The sequence below is a fragment of the Heteronotia binoei genome, chromosome 2 (assembly GCF_032191835.1).
Source record: "Heteronotia binoei isolate CCM8104 ecotype False Entrance Well chromosome 2, APGP_CSIRO_Hbin_v1, whole genome shotgun sequence".
Taxonomy (NCBI): Eukaryota; Metazoa; Chordata; class Lepidosauria; order Squamata; family Gekkonidae; genus Heteronotia; species Heteronotia binoei.
Genome location: NC_083224.1, coordinates 60,318,793 through 60,337,372, shown reverse-complemented (window position 1 = coordinate 60,337,372; position 18,580 = coordinate 60,318,793). Strand labels below are relative to the sequence as shown.

The window sequence follows — 18,580 nt, the reverse complement described above, 5'->3', positions numbered from 1 at the left end:
TAGTGCAAACATTTTGTAGCTGGAATTGCTTCTTATTTTCTTTATTATAATATACCAGAGTTTGAATACAGAAATTGTCATAATTGTTCCTTATTGACATAGCATTATTGTGCTACACAGTTTCCCATTGTTTACTAATAATTTCAAACTGTGGTTCTTACTTGGTTTTACTTGTACATTTTAAAATAGCATGGTTGTTGCATTGGAAATGCAATATATAATATAATGCCAAATTTCAAAAGAATGGGTGTGGGGATTAGACTACTAAAGCCAAGTTAGGTTAAATTTTGTTCTGGATAAAATTGATAGAAGTCATCATTAGAGATAGAACTAGCAAATATATAGAAGAAAAAGCCTCAGCAAAGAAGAATCAGCATGACTTGGCAAATGGAATTCTTGCCTCATCAACCTTTTGGAGTTCTTTGGAAGTATCAACAAGTCTGTGCACAGGAGTGATCCAACATACATATGACTTGGACTTCCAAAAAGCTTTTGACAATGGCTGTCACCAAAAGCCCTTGGATTAATTTAACAGCGATGTGATAAAATAAGGTCCTCGCATGGAGTGATAATTTTTAAAGAACAGGAAGTAGAAAGTATAATCGACAGTTTTTGCAATAGAGGACAGTAAGCAATGGATTTCTCCCAGGATATGTACTAGACCAGGCACTATTAATAAATAATCTAGAATCACGATTGAAGTAGAACATTGTCCAGGTCTGTGGGTGACACTAAATTATATAAGATAGTGAAAATCCAAGTTGACTTCAAAGAGTTCCAAAGGTATCTCTCCAAACTGGGTGAATGGCAAATGAGTTTAAATGTAAATAAGTCAAAAGTGATGAACACGGGTGGGGGATGATAAACTCACATATACGGTGGCATCCGACTCATCAATGGCTAATGAGAAAAGAGATCTTGGAATGGTCAATGGCTCAATGAGGACAACAACTCTGTGCAGAGGTTGCAAAAAAGCAAACCTCATGCTTGGATTTTTTTTTTAATTTATTCAACCCAGTGGTGATCCAAAGCAGCTTACTTACCATTCTCCTCACCTCCATTTTATCACAACAGTCATGTGAGGTAGGTTAGGATGAGAGACTGTGACTGGCCCAAAGTCACCCAGCAAGCTTCCATGGCACAAGTGGGGATTCAGACTGGGGTTTCCCAGATACTACTCCAACACTCTTAACTGTTATATCACACTGGCTGTTTGACAGAATGAAGAGGGATTGTGTGTGTTTTCAATGTTGTCATGTCACTTTCAATTTAGTGTGACTCAGCCTTCCATCCTTCCAAGGTCGGTAAAATGAGTACCCAGCTTGCTGGGGGTAAAGTGTAGATGACTGAGGAAGGCAATGGCAAACCACTCTATAAAAAGTCTGCAATGAAAGCATCATGATGGAATGTCACCCCAGAGTCAGAAAAGACTGGTGCTTGCACAGGGAACTATCTTTACCTTTTTTACCTTTAATGAATTAATATCCTCCAAAACATCCTATTGTTATCAGCCTTGCTCAGATCTTGCAAACTGAGGGCTGTGGCTTCCTTGAGCGAGTTTGTGAAGAAATGCATTTTCTCCTGGGAGCTTTGAGATGAGCAAAGCCTCCACTGCATATATTAAAATGTGTGCGGCTCATGCGCTTGAGCCCCCAGACCCCACAAAGCCCAAAGACAGAAATGTGGGTGGATCACGCATTTGGCATATCAGCCTGAGCCACTCATGTTGTGTCTGAAAGGCTAAAAGGGCGCAGACATCTTACACTCATATTCACGCTTCCTTTTGCTGACACATGTATTCTTGACAACTGCTGAACTGGTATTAGTTTCTGTAGACACGACCTCATGGTAAAGGGGGGTGTCTTCCGGTTAGTGCTTTTGTCTGTTTGATGCTGTAAGCTGGTTTATTTCTGGCGCAGAGATAAATAAACCCTTGCTCAGAGAGGCAAGGCAGATGCATTTTCTCCTCAACACGCGTTGTGTGGTTCATTCCAACAAGTGGCGCACCGAAACAGGGACAGCTCACTGAAGCAAGGACAGCTCAGCTCCCAGGACAAGGGAGAGCTCTTGCTTTCAGGTATCACCTGGCACAGCCCAGCAGCTGAGCTCCTACTTATCAAATGCCTGGCAAAGGCACCTTGAGTGCACTCTTCGTCGTTCTCAAACGACCCCTTTCATTTGGTAAGTATGGGTGGAAAGTTCTCTCAGGCTGAGCAGAAACATTTAGGTGAGTTAAAGTTTTTGATCCAAAAGTCCGGTGGGTCCGTGACTTCTGGCCAACTTAAGACTCTGTTACAAGAGATCAGTAAGCAATGCCCCTGGTATCTGAAGCGAGGTTCCTTTAAACTTTGGGACTGGGAGAAGATAGGGAAGACCTTTCACACAGAGCCCTGAGCTTCTATTGAACTTCTGCAAGTCTGGCATAAATGCAGGTATGCAGTAGAGAAATTTATGCCCGTTTCTAACCCAAGCCAACTCTCCAACGATTGTTCCCTAAAAAGCACTGGTGTTCAACTAGTGCCCCCTGCCCCCCCCTCTTCTTCCTCCTCCTTTTCCCCCTCCTCCACCAACAGATCCACCCGTGGGCCCACCATCTAACGCCCCGAAACACATGGTCTGTGAAGTTTTGGAGAAGGAACTTCCTCAGGCTAAATTGGAAGCTGTCCCAGAATTGGCAGAAATGTTGTCTATTTGCCCTGTACATTTTACAGGGGAAGAGTTGCCTGACCTTTTATCGGTAAAGACTAGCAGAGATATGGGCATAGGGAAACCAGCCCATAGTTTTGCAACTGTCTGTCAAAAGCCACAAGAGCCCTGTTTAGTCTTTATCAATTGTCTTCAGGCAGCAATCAGAAGACATGTTGATAATCCTGATGAAGCAGGAAAATTGATGATAAAATTGGCCAAGGAAAATGCTAATTTGGATTCAAAAAGAGCCCTGTGGTGCAGAGTGTTAAAGCTTCAGTACTGCAGTCTTGAGCTCTGCTCATGGCCTGAGTTTGATCCTGGTGGAAGCTGGATTCAAGTAGCTGCCTCAAGGTTACTCAGCCTTCCATTTTTCTGAGGTTGGTCAAATGAGTACCCAGTTTGCTGGGGGAAGTGTAAAGGACGCACTTTACTTTGTGGCAGTGCAGCAGGCTGAAATTGTTACTATTCACACAGGCTTTCAACTTAAAAGTTGATACCTTATATGCACTTAATTTGATTCATCAATTTCATGTTTTATGCATGTATCTCTCCAAATTGACATTGATTTGATTGGCTATATTTTTAATCTTGCAGGTTTTAATTTCTTGTTGTTACTTTTCTCATTGCTCACTATTTAAAGTCATTTTAATCCTCCTGGTGTGATTGCTCAGGGCAATGCATTTGCTGACAAGACTTTGAAAGATGTCACTTCCCTATTTATTCTTTCTTTCAGTTACCTAAAATGCCAAAACACTAGACAAACCATTCTTGTTGCTTTTGACTAGACTTAGCAAAATTGTTCTCTTGTGTTCACATTGGGCTAATAATCCCAGGTTTGATTCTCCACTCCTCCATCTGCAACTGCTGGAACAGCCTTGGGTCAGCCATAGCTCTTGCAGAGGTTGTCCTTGAAAGTGCGACTGCTGTGAGTTCTCTCAGCCCCACCCATGTCTGTTGTGGGAGAGGGAGATAGAGGAAATTGTGAGCTGCTCTGAGACTCTTGAGTGGAGGACGGAATATGAATCCAATGTTTTTTTATGCATACACACATGCACATATATATGCATATCTATACTGTGGCTAATAGCAACTGATGGACCTCTGCTCTATATTTTTATCTGCCCTCTTGGGACTGGCTATGCCTGTAGCTGCCACCACCCCTTGTAGCAGTGAATTCCACATGTTAATCACCCTTCAGGTGAAGAAGTACTTCATTTTATCTATTTTAACCTGACTGCTTAACAATTTCATTGAATGCTTAGTAGGAACCAAAAGCAATTGGCACACTTACCCATTTTTTCCCTCATTGCTAATAACTCTGCTCTGAACTTGCACACCAGCCTTGCAAGGTGGGCCAAGTACAAATAACAGGCTTGTGCAATGAAGACAGAAAAACAGCCCACAAAGTCTTACTGCCAATAGAGGAGCGGCAGACAGACAGATAGCATTACTTTAAAAACCTCAGCCAGATTTTTTTTACAAAAGTTGCTCCTTCCCCCATAGAAGAATTTTTTTAAATTAAAACAAACAAACAAAAAAAACAGCCCTGCAAGCCACCTTTTTGTGAGGGGCAAGACTGACTCAATTTGAAAAGGAAAAACTGAATAACTACCAGAACAAAATACCAGAACGGCATAGCGACATGTGCTTACAGCCATTTTTTCTCTCTCTCTGCGTTTAGAGAGGAAACAGGAAATGAGCAGAATTTCACTGTGCAATAAATAGCTTAGTACTTTTTTGCATGGAGTTAAGGCATGTAACCCTTTATTGCTCTGAAAAGCAAAGGGCAACCTCATTTTTAACCCTAGCTTCTCTTTTCATGAACAAAAAAACAAACATTCTTGATCAGCCATGTGATATAAAATTAATTTTGTTTTTCTCTTGATTTAATCTCGTGTGTTCTAAAAGGAGTGAAAATGAGGGTTCAAATTGAATTTTGTCTTATTAACTTGGCATAGTCCAGTTTCCCCCTTACCTGGGGGTGCAGGCATGCTGCTGTGTTTTCTCTTGCAGGTCTTTTGTGGGTTCTGGCATGTTACGTTCGTTCGGCTAAAGATGGCATGGCATCAGGGTCCCCAAAATCTGATTCTCAATTTCAGTCTCAGCCTCAAATGCTGGAAGAAGCTGGGCAATAGCCTTCTCCAGAGAATTTGGTGGCTGCTATTTTTGCAACTCACAATGAAATCCATGACTAGTCTCTATGGTTTGTATTTATGTATTTTGTCTCCTGTTAAGGCTATTAGTTTTACATTTATCACAATTTTTCATCTTATTTTGAATTGCTTCACAATTTTTATTCATTTAAATTTGAAAAAAAAATTGTTGATGGCTCTGAATTTTTATTTTCTGAAAAGAACAGTGTTTTAAAATTCTACCTCACAAATTTTGGTTCCTATAAGACCTCTTTTCATTTGAAGTTATAGCATGTGTTATAGAAGAACATCTGTACCCTTCCTTGGATAAAACTACCCTCTCCCTGTGCATCTTCTCTTTTAAGTCTTGAAAAACTAATACCTTGTCTTATCAGTGACCCAATTACTCTGTGTCATGTTTCGCATAGAAATACCTTTTCTAGATCTGTTGGTGATTCACTAGGCAGAATTCCTGAAAACTCTTGGTCTTCATTAGAAATCTAGACTTTAATAATGTTCTGCATTCCTCAAATGTATATCTTCATTTGCTCTCTTAATGCCATTTATAGTTATTTCCATCTATGAACTGTATATATCAATCTTCCTATTTAGCTATTTGGTGAACCTCTTACCTGTGGAAAGAGGCATCTACATGCTTATCTATTTTATTTTATGCCTCTAGAGTATCTTGTTAGAGTTTGACCTTTTCTGAGTGTTTTGTTTAGAAAATCCTTTCTATATTTCATGTTCTTATCATGGTAGGACTCCAGTTCTGCTTGATTTTGTGTTTCAATCCAGTCTACAGTCCTGGCCAGGCTTGCTACTGGATAACACATTTCCATTTGCTTGTTTTAAGTTTCAACCTTTCCATTATTTCAACCATTCTTTATCAAGGTGCATGTTTTAGCACCCTGCTTTATGCAGCAGTTCTAAATTCTAACTTTGCACTGCCCCACACATCTTCTTGGCTGTGCAAGCTCCTTACTAGGATTTCTCCTAAGTTTATATATATATTGCATGCTTATTATAAATAGATTTAAGAATTGTTTTGTGTTTTTGACCAGGTATTAACTATAATTTGATTTCTAGGATTTTTCCATTGTTTTATTAAATTTGCTCATCTTTTCTTTCAATATCCTGTGCAGGAAATCTGGACCTGCAAGTCCAGTTTAAATGCATGTTCATTATGATAGTTTTAAGAATTGCTGATGTATGTCTGTTAAGAATTGTTTATTTAAGGATTAATTATTATTTGTTTTTAGGATTTTTAGGATTTTGTTCTATTGAGGCCTCAGTTTTGTTTGTTTTTGACGTTTTTCTTATTTTTGACAACTTCATATGTTCCAAAGCTATAGCAAAAAAAATTTCTTCCTTTTTTATTACCATTTTTTATAATCCAGGGGTAATGTCAACTCTGGTAATCTTTTTTTGGAGCTCCAATCTTGTGCACAATTCCATGTTTTCTTTTTAAAAATTCATAGCTGTTGCAACAAAATAAAAAGCCTCTCATGAATCTCTAGGTACATGCTTTCTATATGGGTGTACACCAACCTGAATCATGAGAAGTGATGCATAGGTTTATATTGTGGATATGTATTCTACATAATGTATGGGGTATAAAATTTGCCCTTTAACATTGGAAGGGCAGAGACATTGTCAAACTAAAACTTCATGTGAGGAGAAGAAAGTCTCCAGTCCAAAACAAGTGTGGTAATGTAGTTATGGCAATTTGTGGACAGCCAAGAAAAGCTTTAAAAGAAAAAAAAATCTATTATTGTTATTTTGTTTGTTTGTTTCTCCAAGTATCTTTTCCAGGCTCTTCCATATCTACCCAGGGGTCCTGAAATTGCCTTGACATGCCTTATTGATGTTGGAAGGAAGGCTTCCCCCCAAACCCCATCCAAACTGAGTTATGGAGACCACTTATTTCATTCCTCTGCCTAGCAAAAGGCTAGAGGCCCCAGCGAGATCCCAATAAGCAGCCCCATGGCCACTTCCAAGTCGTACTTCCAAATAAAAAGAATTCCTTTTGGCTGCAATAGAAACACATTTTCCTGTGAAAAGATTGTCATGCATAAAGCACGCAAACTCTCCATGAACTCAAGAAAGAAGACCTTTTGTTAGACTAAGGGAGGAGGGGAACAAGAAATGAACAGTGAAATGGTTTTTATATTGTAATAATAAGCCAGTATGGACTGCCCATTTCTGGCACTGCTTTCACCTATGTTAATATGGCCAGTATGGACTGCCCATTTCTGGCCATGCTCTCACCTATGTTTGAATGGGTGTATCTTGATCACCTAGGCTACAATATGTTGCTTGCCATAAAGGCACATGAATTGATTCAGTTTATAACATGTCACTTGCATATGTCCCTCAGTATTGCTTATGTGCCTAGAAGTTAAGATATTCATCTTATATTTTTGCAACATAGCTAGTAATGTTTATTGATATAAAGAGTTGCCAATACCAAGACACATAGCTTTGCCTCATACATATAGAATTTACTTTTTGGTAATTGACATTCCCATCCACCTTTTGTCTCAACTGTGTTTTTAACCTTGGTTGTTTGAAACCTAAATGAGAGCACATCATGCAATTTGGCCTACACTCTCCAGGAACTGTACAATGCAGGAAGGGGGAGAACTGATACCAGGGTGCTATTGTATAAAGAAGGTAGCCTAGTTTCAAAAGAGACCTGGTGGGCCCTCTCACGCTAGAGGGGGTAGCCTAACCTCAAAAGACATGGTGGGCCCTCTCATGCTAGCCTGCATACCCAGCCCCATGATGGAGATTTAAACAGCTCTGTAGTGGAAGGCTGGCCTGCCTAGCCAAAAGTATGACTCTGAATAACCCTTCTCCCCCTATACATGCATCTTTTCTGGACGGACAAAAATTAAATACTAAGATGTGCCAGTGTGAATGCATAAATCCATCATTGTTTGTTTCCCACCTGTGTTTCCCACCTATTACCCCATCTATTACACCTTTTTATTAACTCATTGTAATGTTATTTCATTCCTTCCTGGGAATGTCAAGATCAAATTGTTATTTTGCTGCCCTTTGCAAGCAGCCATATAAAAAAGAAAAGAGTGGAATGTGTGGCTCACGCGCTTGAGCCCCCAGATCCCACAAAGCCTGTAGACAGAAATGTGGGTGGATCATGCATTTGGCATATCAGCCTGAGGCGCCCACGTTGTGTCTGAAAGGCTAAAAGGGCGCAGACATCTTACACTCGTATTCACGCTTCTTTTTGCTGACACATGTATTCTTGACTACTGCTGAGCTGGTATTAGTCTCTGTAGACTAGGCAGACACGGCCTCATGGTAAAGGGGGGGGGGTATGTCTTCCGGTTAGTGCTTTTGTCTGTTCGATGCTGTAAGTTGGTTTATTTCTGGCGCAACTGAGGCAGAGATAAATAAACCCTTGCTCAGAGAGGCAAGGCAGATGCATTTTCTCCTCAACACGTGTGTTGTGTGGTTCATTCCAACAAAAATGTGTTCCCTCCCTCCCCCCTGTGCAGAGAACAGGCATGGGAAGGGGAAGTCTGTGCAATTTTTTCCAGATGTATTTCTGCTCATCTTTATTCAAAAGCTAATAGATCTAGGAAGAGACATAATGGGTGGGTCCAGATCTCCCTTTCTTCCTAGCAGAGGTTTGGAGGACTTTAGACTAGCAAGGCTCCAGGCCTAATCTTCAGAAAGAGGCTGTAGGAAACACTTCCTTGATCTGGCCAGACTAGATTAGTGGGTGGAGAAACAGATGTGACAAAACCTCCTTTTTCTTGGGTACTGCATCCATGAGCACACACCTCTCCTCTGGGAAGGCAGCCCGAGGAGAAATCTGGGAAGCCAGCTGACCTAAAGAGCTGGAGGGAGCTTCAAGGTAATAGCAACTTTCTAGGGATTTGTAACTACCTAAACTGATAAATCATGTATAAAGAAAGGGACAGAGGATTTGTGTTTTACCTATTTCTTTTGTATCCCTTGCTCAGTTTGGTGCTATGCTAAAAGTATGCTTATAAACATTTTCTTTTTAAATACTTTCTAACGTTTGATGCTGGCAGTGGTTCTCTGTACCACATTGACCACCATCCTGGGCACACTATTTTAAAAAGGAGTGCCAGGGGGAAGGCTGGCAGTTGGCAAGTAGTCAGGGGTGTGCAAGGTAATAAACTGTCCCTGTGATGACCTAGTGTTGGGCAGCAGGAAACACAGAGGCAAGGCCTCAGATATTGAAAGGGAAGGGAATCCTGACCCTCCCAGTGGACAATTCCATACAGTGGTCAGGTGGTGGTGATGCATTACCAGAGAGAGAGAAAAGCCTCTCCAGGTGTTGTTAAAAAAGGGTGGAAATGGGGCTTGCAGGCTGGAGCAGGCATGTTCCACCACAGAGTCAATTCATCTCATATTGAGTCCTTTCTTTTCCCCTAGCATTATTGTCTTTTCCAGTGTCTTCTCATAATGTGACCAAAGTATGACAGCCTTGGTTTAGTCATCTTAGCTTCTAGGAGAGCTCAGGCTTGATTTGATCTAGAACCCACTTATTCACCTTTTTGGCAGTCCACAGTATTCAGAAGACTCTCCTCTAATGCCACATTTGGAAAGAAAGATTATTAGGAAATAATCCCATGCTAGGGATTATGGGAAGTAAAAAAAGGCAGCACTGTATCGTTCTATGCCCCATCAGTTCATTATGATTGATGGTGCTGTCATCCATTTTTGGTTACGCCATCTAAGAAAGGCTATTATAGAGATGGAAAAGGGAGGGCAACCAAAATGGTTAGGGGATTGAGCATTTACACTGTAAGTAAAAGCTAGAGTTTGGGCCCTTTTAGTTTAGAAAAAAAGATTTTATGAAATTATTAAAGCTGTGGATGAAATTTGTACTACTTTTCCTCCCTCTCAAATAATACTAGAACAAGGTTATCCAAGGACATTGATGGGTAGTAGATGACTAAAGGAAGTACTTATAGAATTGGAGAAAAATGTGCCTTCCATAGAGGCTTAATGTGTGGAAACTGAGGAGTTGAAGATTTTATGGCATGGAGGTAATATCACCTGGTCAATAACAACCCATTAAGCTTCTGTTAAAGGGACAGGACATTTTTTTCTCCAGGAAATTTTCAATGTGATAGTTATTAACTTATCTGGCTTTAAAAGGAGACTGGGTAAATCAGTGGCCATTGGTGTTAAATGGAAACTCCATATTCATAGGGAACTCATATGGTGGTTCACATGGGGGAGGGTACAATTATTACAGGAAACAGGATCCAGAGGAACTTCTAAAAATGTTCTTCTGCCCTTACCTCTGCTCCTGTTTACTGCAGAGCAAGAGTCTTTGAAGTAACAACATTCTTTGCATTTTTGTGATCTACTGCAGATTTATTATAGATCTGAAAGAACTCATAGCAGGATATTCTCTCTCTTTGTTAATTGTGTATGCTCTCCCCCAATCCCAGTTTACAATGTGAATTAACCCTGATCTTGCCCCCCCCCCCATTCAAGTTGCTAATTTTCACCCAGCTGTTCAGACTGCACTTTCTCAGTTGCTTCTCACAGCTTCATCTCTCCTAGAGGCAATTGTTTTGCTACTGTCTGCCACAACAGAGAGGAACTCCATAAGTTCTTCTTTAGTCATGTGGGTTGTGGGTCCTTTTACAATGGCACTAGTTCTGTACCCATGCACTGTGGATAGACTAGGGATCTGCATGAATTCACCCTATAGCCTCTGTTGTTTTTAGGTATCAGAATACCTGAAAAAAGCCTCTAATACTGGGATGTCAAACATCTGGCCCGGGGACTGAATCAGGCCCACGGAGGGCTCCTATCAGGCCCCTGAGCAACTGGCTGTCATCTGCTTCCTTCTCCTTCTCTCTTGCTTCCTTCTGTGTAATAGCTTGTTTTGCAAGGCTTCCTCAATCACACAAGAGCTACAGAGGAAAACCTCTATTTTCTCCATTGGCTGAGGCTCCTCTCTTGGTGAGGAAGGGGGGGGGGAGAAAGAGCTTGCTTTGCCAGGCTGTCACAATTGCACAGCAGAGCTACTGAGCCAAGCCTTCTATTGGCTAAGGCTTCTCCTTGTCCTGATCCCCTGGGGAAGGCAGGAAAGAGTCAGAGTTTGCTTTGCCCAGTTCCCTGGATCCCACAGCAGAAATACAAAGAAAGCACCTTTAAGACCAATAAATGCTAACGTTTTAAGTTTTTTTAAAAAAATAAAAAAAATCTTTAATTGTGTTTGTCTGTGTCCTTTATAAAGTTTATATCTCTGCTATCTAATCTTAAATATGTACACATATGGCCCGACCCAACATGGTCCAGCCCAACAAGTTCTCATTTATGTCAGATCCAGCCCTCATAACAAATGCATTTGACACCCCTGCTCTAATAGGTACCTGAAAAAAAGCCTCTAATAGGTAGAAGCACCCCATATACCTGAAAGATCCATGTTTTAAATACCATCTAATAGACAAACTCTAGAAGCTACTGACATTCTGGTTCATCATACGAAGCATCCACCTAAATTTAAGGGCAAACTTAAATTTCAGTCCTAAACACATTTACTTGCAAATAAGCCCATTTGGTGTGGAGTCTCTGGAAAAAACAACTATACAGCTACAGTAATTGCACTTGTTTAATGCCCGGGTAGGTAATTGACAGGTATGCCAAATATCTACATTTGCTGCTCACCACACCAATATGAGTCCCAGTGGGCTCTTTCTAAAGACTGGAAAGCTTGAGGCCACATCTCTAGTGTGGGCAAACTGGTATATTGAATTTAGCAGGGCTATTGTTGGGCCAGAGAGAAAGATTCTAAAATAAAGGAGAAAAAAATCTGGATGAAAATGCACAATGTGTTGGACTGTGTGAGATTAAGATTCAGAGAGTTTTAAGGGACCTGAGAGAGAAGGCAAAGCTGCTGACTCAAGTTGTTTCCAGGTCAGCCAGAGACAGGCTGGTTCTCCAGCTGCAGGAAGCAATCTGGGTCAGATAGAAGAAATGCAGTAGAGAAAGGAAAAATGTGTTCAGATGGTTTTTCGGTTGTGCTGGCAGCAATTTGGCTAAGGCAGACAGAAGTTCATGAAAAAGCATTGGAAGCATCCAGCACATATGTCAGTGAAATGAAACCTAACTGAGTAGAAAAGGACATAAAAGAGATTACCATGGATAAGCGATACATGTGTGTTTCCTCTTTTTCTCCATAGAGCTCAAGGTAACTTACATGCAAATAGGGCTGCCAAGCTCCCAGGCAGGAGTTCTCCCACCCTGGAGGTCCCCAACCCGCCAGCCCACAGTGGTGATCCCCTCCTGACATTGTCGCTGCAATAATGTCACAAGATGAAGTCCTGAAAGGAATAGCAAGAGAGACAAACAGATTCCTTCCCCCCACCCCCACCCCACACAATGGCATGTCCTTGCTGAGCTGTAATTTCACTTCTCATTCTAGGATGCTATAAATGGCTAGTGCTGTACCCATTGAAAATTTAAGGAATCTTGGGGAGCAGGAGGAAAGATTTATTAGAATTTGAGGAAGCACTTTTTCCATGATTGCAAATCATCCTTCCTGTGACTGTGGTTTCAAAATGACCACAGAACCTGGCATACGGGGGAAATGGTGAGACAAAAGCTGCATAAAGTGCACATCTCCATCAAGTACTCTTGAGTGTGCAGAAAGCTGTACTTTGTCTGTGGATAGAGCCAATTTTCAGCCCTGTGGATAGAAACAGAATGTCTAAGGCTACATTGTGGGCCTCTAAACCATTACTCTAATGTCCATCTGATGCCCATCATTCTCCTTCCCCTACAGCACCTTCTAGTAAATTCTGAGGATTTACAGGTATTTTTTTCCACCATTGTCTGTGACGTGGCCTCACACAGGTCTCACACAGGTCAGCACCTGCTTTGTCAGAAATATGCTTAATCAGCATGGCAGCTTCAACTGGGTCCAGTCTGCCAAAGAATAGCATGCTCAGCGTGTACAGTGGAGTTTGTGCATGCGTGCCTGTGAGCACACACTCTGACAATCTGCCTGGCTGGCTATTCAGCTTGCTGCTTTATTTATTATTAATTTCAATGCATAAAACTTCCATCTACCTCAATTTCTTCCCATCCATCACCAGAATATCTAAGAGGCAGCACAAACATTAAAAGTGGCGGCTCAGCCTGTGCTCTGCAGATATCAATCCGCATTGTTAATAAATACAGAGAAAATACAAATGGAACTGAAAACACCCCCAGCCTCTTGCTCTCCTGTGGGAACCAAATGGTATGCATTAGTGAGACTGCATTAGTGAGACTGTGTTAAACAGAGCAGCAGGCTTCAGTACATTTATCTGTGCAATTAATTGACTAAGATTGCACTGATATGCCTGTCTGGAGGGGCAAGCCCCACTGAACATGGTGGACTTGTGAGTAAGACTAGACTGTAAAGCTCTGATTTCACATTATAACTCCCTCCTGGTTATTTCATAGAATCATAGCATCATAGAGTTGTAAGGGACCTCCAGGGTCATCTAGTCCAACCCCCTGCAGAATGCAGCAAACTCACAAATATCACCCCCCCCCTCCTAAAATCACAGGATCTGTGTTGCTCTCAGATAGGACTAAAAACAAGCAAAGATTTGGGGACCAGTCAGAAGGGACTGCTTCCCATTCTAAGGCTGCATCTAAGCTAGGAATGCTTGAACAACCACCAGTTTGGATCACATCCTGTTCATAATGAACAGGAAGCCAGTTTTGGTTGGACTGTTCACCTATTTGTTGACCCATTTGAGGTTGTTTGGCAGGTTGCTTCACTCTGTTCTTCCCTAACAGTGCATTCAGCTTCGTGCGCGTGCACATTCTCATGCAGCCTAGTTAAGTTCTACTCCCCCCCCCCCACTGCACCACTGCTTCAGTCATCAGGAAATTATTTAAATAGACAGTTAAATCAGTCACAAATCATACAAATTGGTCATAAATAAACTCTGTGTTTAAAAAACCTCCTACTATTCAGTGTTCATCTCTATAGCCCTTATCAAATTAATGACTGGCAATCTGTTTGGTTTGGCAGTGTTTTTGTGTTCATGCAGTTTTTTTAATGGGGCGGGGGGGGGGGCGGCAGATGCATACCTGCTTGGCAAGCATTGGAGTCATTTGGTACAAACCAAGCAGACTGGATGATTGGCTCATATCTGACTGTCACAGCTGAGCGCTGTATGTTTGACTGTCCAACACATTTGTGGCTAAATTTGCAGCATCCCTAGTTTAAACCAGTGTTCCACCTTCCATTTCTTTCCAGGACAAGAAGGAACAAACTATCCCTCTTCATCTCAGTTATAAACTATGGTGCATATTTGCAGGCAGCAAGCCAGGATGCATGGTTTCCCAGTAAGTGCCACAAGGTAGGGTGCAGAATAGGGTTTTTCACCCATACTTTTTTTCTGATAGTGGACTGAGCAACATGAGAAACACTGTACTCCCCAAGAGACTATGACCTTTGATAGGCAGACTCATCCCATCCTGGTCCTTGATCTTGACTTTCGTCTCCCTTTACCCTTCTGCACTCACTAGAGTGGATGCAAAAACTACCCTAAATAATTGAAGTGTTTCAGGCCACTGGAGGTAATTTATGTGCTAATCACAGGGAAAGATGGATCACTCTGGCTACTGCTGGAGGTTTAGGAAAGCAGTTGAGGTAAGCGGTCTGTGCCTCTGTCTCTTCATCTTCATGGAACAAAAAAAGAATAAAGAAAACACCTCTCAGCCTGGCAGGACTTCAGACCTGCCTTAACATTAGGCCTTTGGTTAATGGCTTGGCAGAATCAAAGCTAAAGTTCTCTTGGATCCAGGGATGAAAATGTAATCAAAGTATCATTAAACCACATCCAGTTATGCAGCCCCACCTATGCTAGGGTTTTATGTGCACTGAAGTTATTCTATTGCAGAAAGAGGAATTCTCAACATCTCTGCCTTTTTTGTCCCTTAAGCAATAGCTGCTGACTCACACAATTGTAGTCAAAAATTTCATTTCACTTTATTTTATTTAAGTATCATTTTAGGACTTTTGGACATGAGGGAAAGGAAAGAGGGAAATGAAGGCAAATAAAATCCACAATATTTGTAAATCTGATAAACAACTGATAGCAGGAGAAAGCTTAGCAAACGAACCATTTGATGGCTTCTTGAAACAGCACATGTTTTAGACCTATCAGACCCCATATTTGATTCCTGGTATATCCAGTTAATAGATCTCTAATAGCAAAGGTGGAAAAGAACTCTGCCTGAACATGTGACATACTTTCATGATCCTCTGCCCTCAGTTTTCATTTTATGGGCTAAATCTGTAGGTAACCATGTCAGTCCACAGAAAAATACCCCAAATAGATGCTACAAATACCCCAAATAGATGTTAGGGCCAAAAAAAACATCACAAAACAGGCTGTAGAGTAAAGGAGGGATGTGGTGTGGGTGGAAATCAAGTTCATGCCCTTTCCTTGCCCCTTTCACCTGGTGAAAATGATCACTTCCAAGCTGTTTGAATCCCCACAGAGGAAATCCTACAGATATAAGTTTTCTCAAGTAGGTTTAAAGCAGTTTGGGATATGGTAATTTTCCTCGGGAAAATAGAGCGAAGGGTTAAATGCACCTTTCCGTGCCACCACAGATTCCTCCTTAAAATTATAGCCCTGCAGCTTCCTGCAATAACAGAAAATACACTCAGGTGTAAAGGAAGTGGGCTCAAGCCCATTCAAGGTTATGCTATAATACTATAACATGGGTGGCCACACTACAGCTCAGGAGCCACATGCAGCTCTTTTCACACATATTGCATGGCTCCCAGAGGTTTAGGAGGAATGTAATGCAGGCTTCTCACAAGCAAGCATGCTTAGTATTGGGACCTCAGTCAGCCTGCTAGCGCTGACCCATAGGTAGGCAACTATTTCCACCATCAGTGAATCAGGGAAAGCGGGGAAAATAGACAGGCTTGCAAGCTCTTCTCCTCCACCAAAGGGGTCACCTGGAGTCCTAGAGTGCGGAAAGGGAGTGCAAGAGCTGAGGGAGCCACTGGAAGGAGGGATGGAATTAAAGAGGGCAGCACAGGGCTCCCCCTTAGTTTCATAACTCTTGTAGACGCTGTATTTACTTACCTTAAGGCAAAGAACAGTGCATAATGATGCAAATGGTGATCAGTGATTTATGTGGTGGCATATAAATTACGTCCCACTGGTACCGAAAAATAATTCCCTAACCTTTCCCTATATTGGTCTTATGGGGACTGTTATTCCCAGCTTTTGCTTTGTTTTTTTAAAGTCTCCTTCTAGCATGGTCAGACATGTGTAATATTTGTTCATGTCCTGCAGCTCTCAAACATCTGATATTTATTCTATGTGGCTCTTACGCTAGGCAAGTTTGGCCACCCCTGTGCTAGAATGAATTTATTAGTCTTTGATGTAACATGGCAAGTAGCTCTGCTCTCAGACCTTCCATACAGTTATTGTAGACTGGGCTAGATAGATGAACACATGGACTTGCCTTATAGTATAGTCAGCACATTCATCTGTCTATGTCAGTAACGTCTAACAGGCAGCATTTCTCTGGGGTCTCTGACAGAGGTCTATCAAATCATCTGATCTTTTAATTGGAGATGTTTTGGACTGAATGTGGGAGATCCTGCATGAGAAGCAGATGATCTGCTACTGAGTCAGAGTTCCTTGACATACTAATGCTCTGTAGTGGTTAGTGTGTTAGTCAAGGATCTGGAAGACCTGAGCTCAAATCCCCATTCTGCTCTGAAAGTTGCTGGGTGACATTAGGCCATTATTCTTCCTCACCCTAACTTAAATTACAAGGTGGTTGAATAAATGGAGTAGGGGAACACCATACATTAGTCTAAGCTGGTTGGAGGAATGGTGGAATAAAATGTACCAGGTCAACAGTGCAAGACATTGCCATAAGACAACCAGAAAACCCACAGCAGGAAAACTGAAAGTGTGTTGACTTTGAAAAACCTCTTCACCATAGCAAGTAACAGTAACAAAGGTCTTATCTCACACAGGACTTCAAGCTTTCAACTCCAGCTAAACATGTAACTACTTTTCCTTTGAGGGGAAATTCTGGAATAATGACAGGCAGTTTGGGGAACTGAATTTCATTTATTGTTTAGAATCAGGAAAAAGGATGACTTGGAAAAGATGCACAAATCAGCCTCCATTACAGTGATCATCCAGTCTGGGTCACCTCTTTCGAATGTAAAACATCAGCCAAGCAAATCAGTCCTAAACTGATTCATCCCATTAGCAAATTAAAAAGAGATATTCAAGCATAGGAAAAATACAGGAAAATCTCAAACATTAGCTAATAGCTACAAAGCAAAAAAGACAGCAATCCTAAACAGCTCTATTCAGAATCAAACCTAAGGAAAAGGGCTGGTTCTCATATAATTCAACCACTATACAGAGAATTCCTGAAGTGATTCTTGTGTAGCAGCTCTTCCCTATGCTCAACTTTGCCGTTTGCAACTGAGATGCAGGGAATAGCAAGAAAAATTGGTGCAGGAGCCAAAGATAGATATGGCATTGTTGACAGGCACAGTGGGAGGCTGATAACTGGGAAGCTGTCAGGGAAGACGACATAGAAGTACCAGGGAGGATAAGCAGGGCCCAAGGGTTGCACGAATGGTGGAGGAAAATGCCTGAAGGAAAGAGAAGGAGAGATGAAGATCTGAATAGAAAGTAGACTTGGACCTGGAGGAAGAACACACTGGAGGAAGAACACCCTGAAACTTCACACTGAGTCTAAGCCTACCTCCACAGATAGGTGTGCTGTGGGCAAGGACAGGAATTAAACGGACAAAGGGTTGGATCTAGCCGGTTTGTTTACTCTGTCTCAAGTAATTCTCTTTCCTAGTTCATCCTCCATCCCACATGACTTTTGTCCATACAAGTCCCATGATCCCACCATAGCCTTTGAAGAGCCAGTTTGGTGCATGGACTTTTATTTGGGAGAACTGGGTCTGATTCCCCACTCCTCCACCTGTAGCTGCTGGAATGGCCTTGGGTCAGTCCATAGCTCTCGCAGAGTTGTCCTTGAAAGGGCAGCTTCTGAGAGAGCTCCCTTAGCCCCACCCACCTCACAGGGTGTCTGTTGTGGGAGGAGGAAGGTAAAGGAGATTGTAAACCGCTCTGAGATTCAGGGTGAAGGATGTGGTATAAAGCCAATATCATCATCATCTTTTTGCTGGTCAAGGTGGACATCTCCTCCCCTTTTACTGGATCCAACCCAAAAAGTTTTGAGGGCTGGTAAAAAATGGCTCAGGGTGTCCACTGAGGAGAGCAGCGCGGAACTTGCCATTTTTTGATTAATCCAAATTGTTATATATTCAATAGCAATAAGCCAAATAAATTGTTGATGTATAAAATTGTTATTTTCATTACCTTCTCCTTACAGCATCTCTTATGAAGTAAATTAGGCTAAGTGGCAACAAGATCCCCAGCCATTCCCAGTGAGCTTCATGGCTGAGTTGCTGTTTGAGCCCCCATCTCCTGGGCCCTAGTCCAGCAATCTAAGCAGTACACCACACTGGGTCAACACTTTGGTTTTGTGCTAAATCAAAATATTGATTTTTGAACTACCAAGTCAATGTACTAGATATCATTTTACTTATACCAGTAGGAAAACTCTCTAAAGCATCTTAATCTACAGATTTCAGGTTTTTGAAACAAAAAGAAAAACAAGTACCAGAGACTTTGCAATGCTGGGAATGTTCCACAAAATGTGTG

General features: G+C 41.6%; 1 protein-coding gene across 3 annotated transcripts in view; it reads right to left on the bottom strand.

Moving 5' to 3' along the window:
- Positions 1 to 18,580, bottom strand: part of SYT2 (synaptotagmin 2) — a 215,269-nt gene that overhangs the window by 123,134 nt on the left and 73,555 nt on the right. The window lies entirely within an intron of this gene.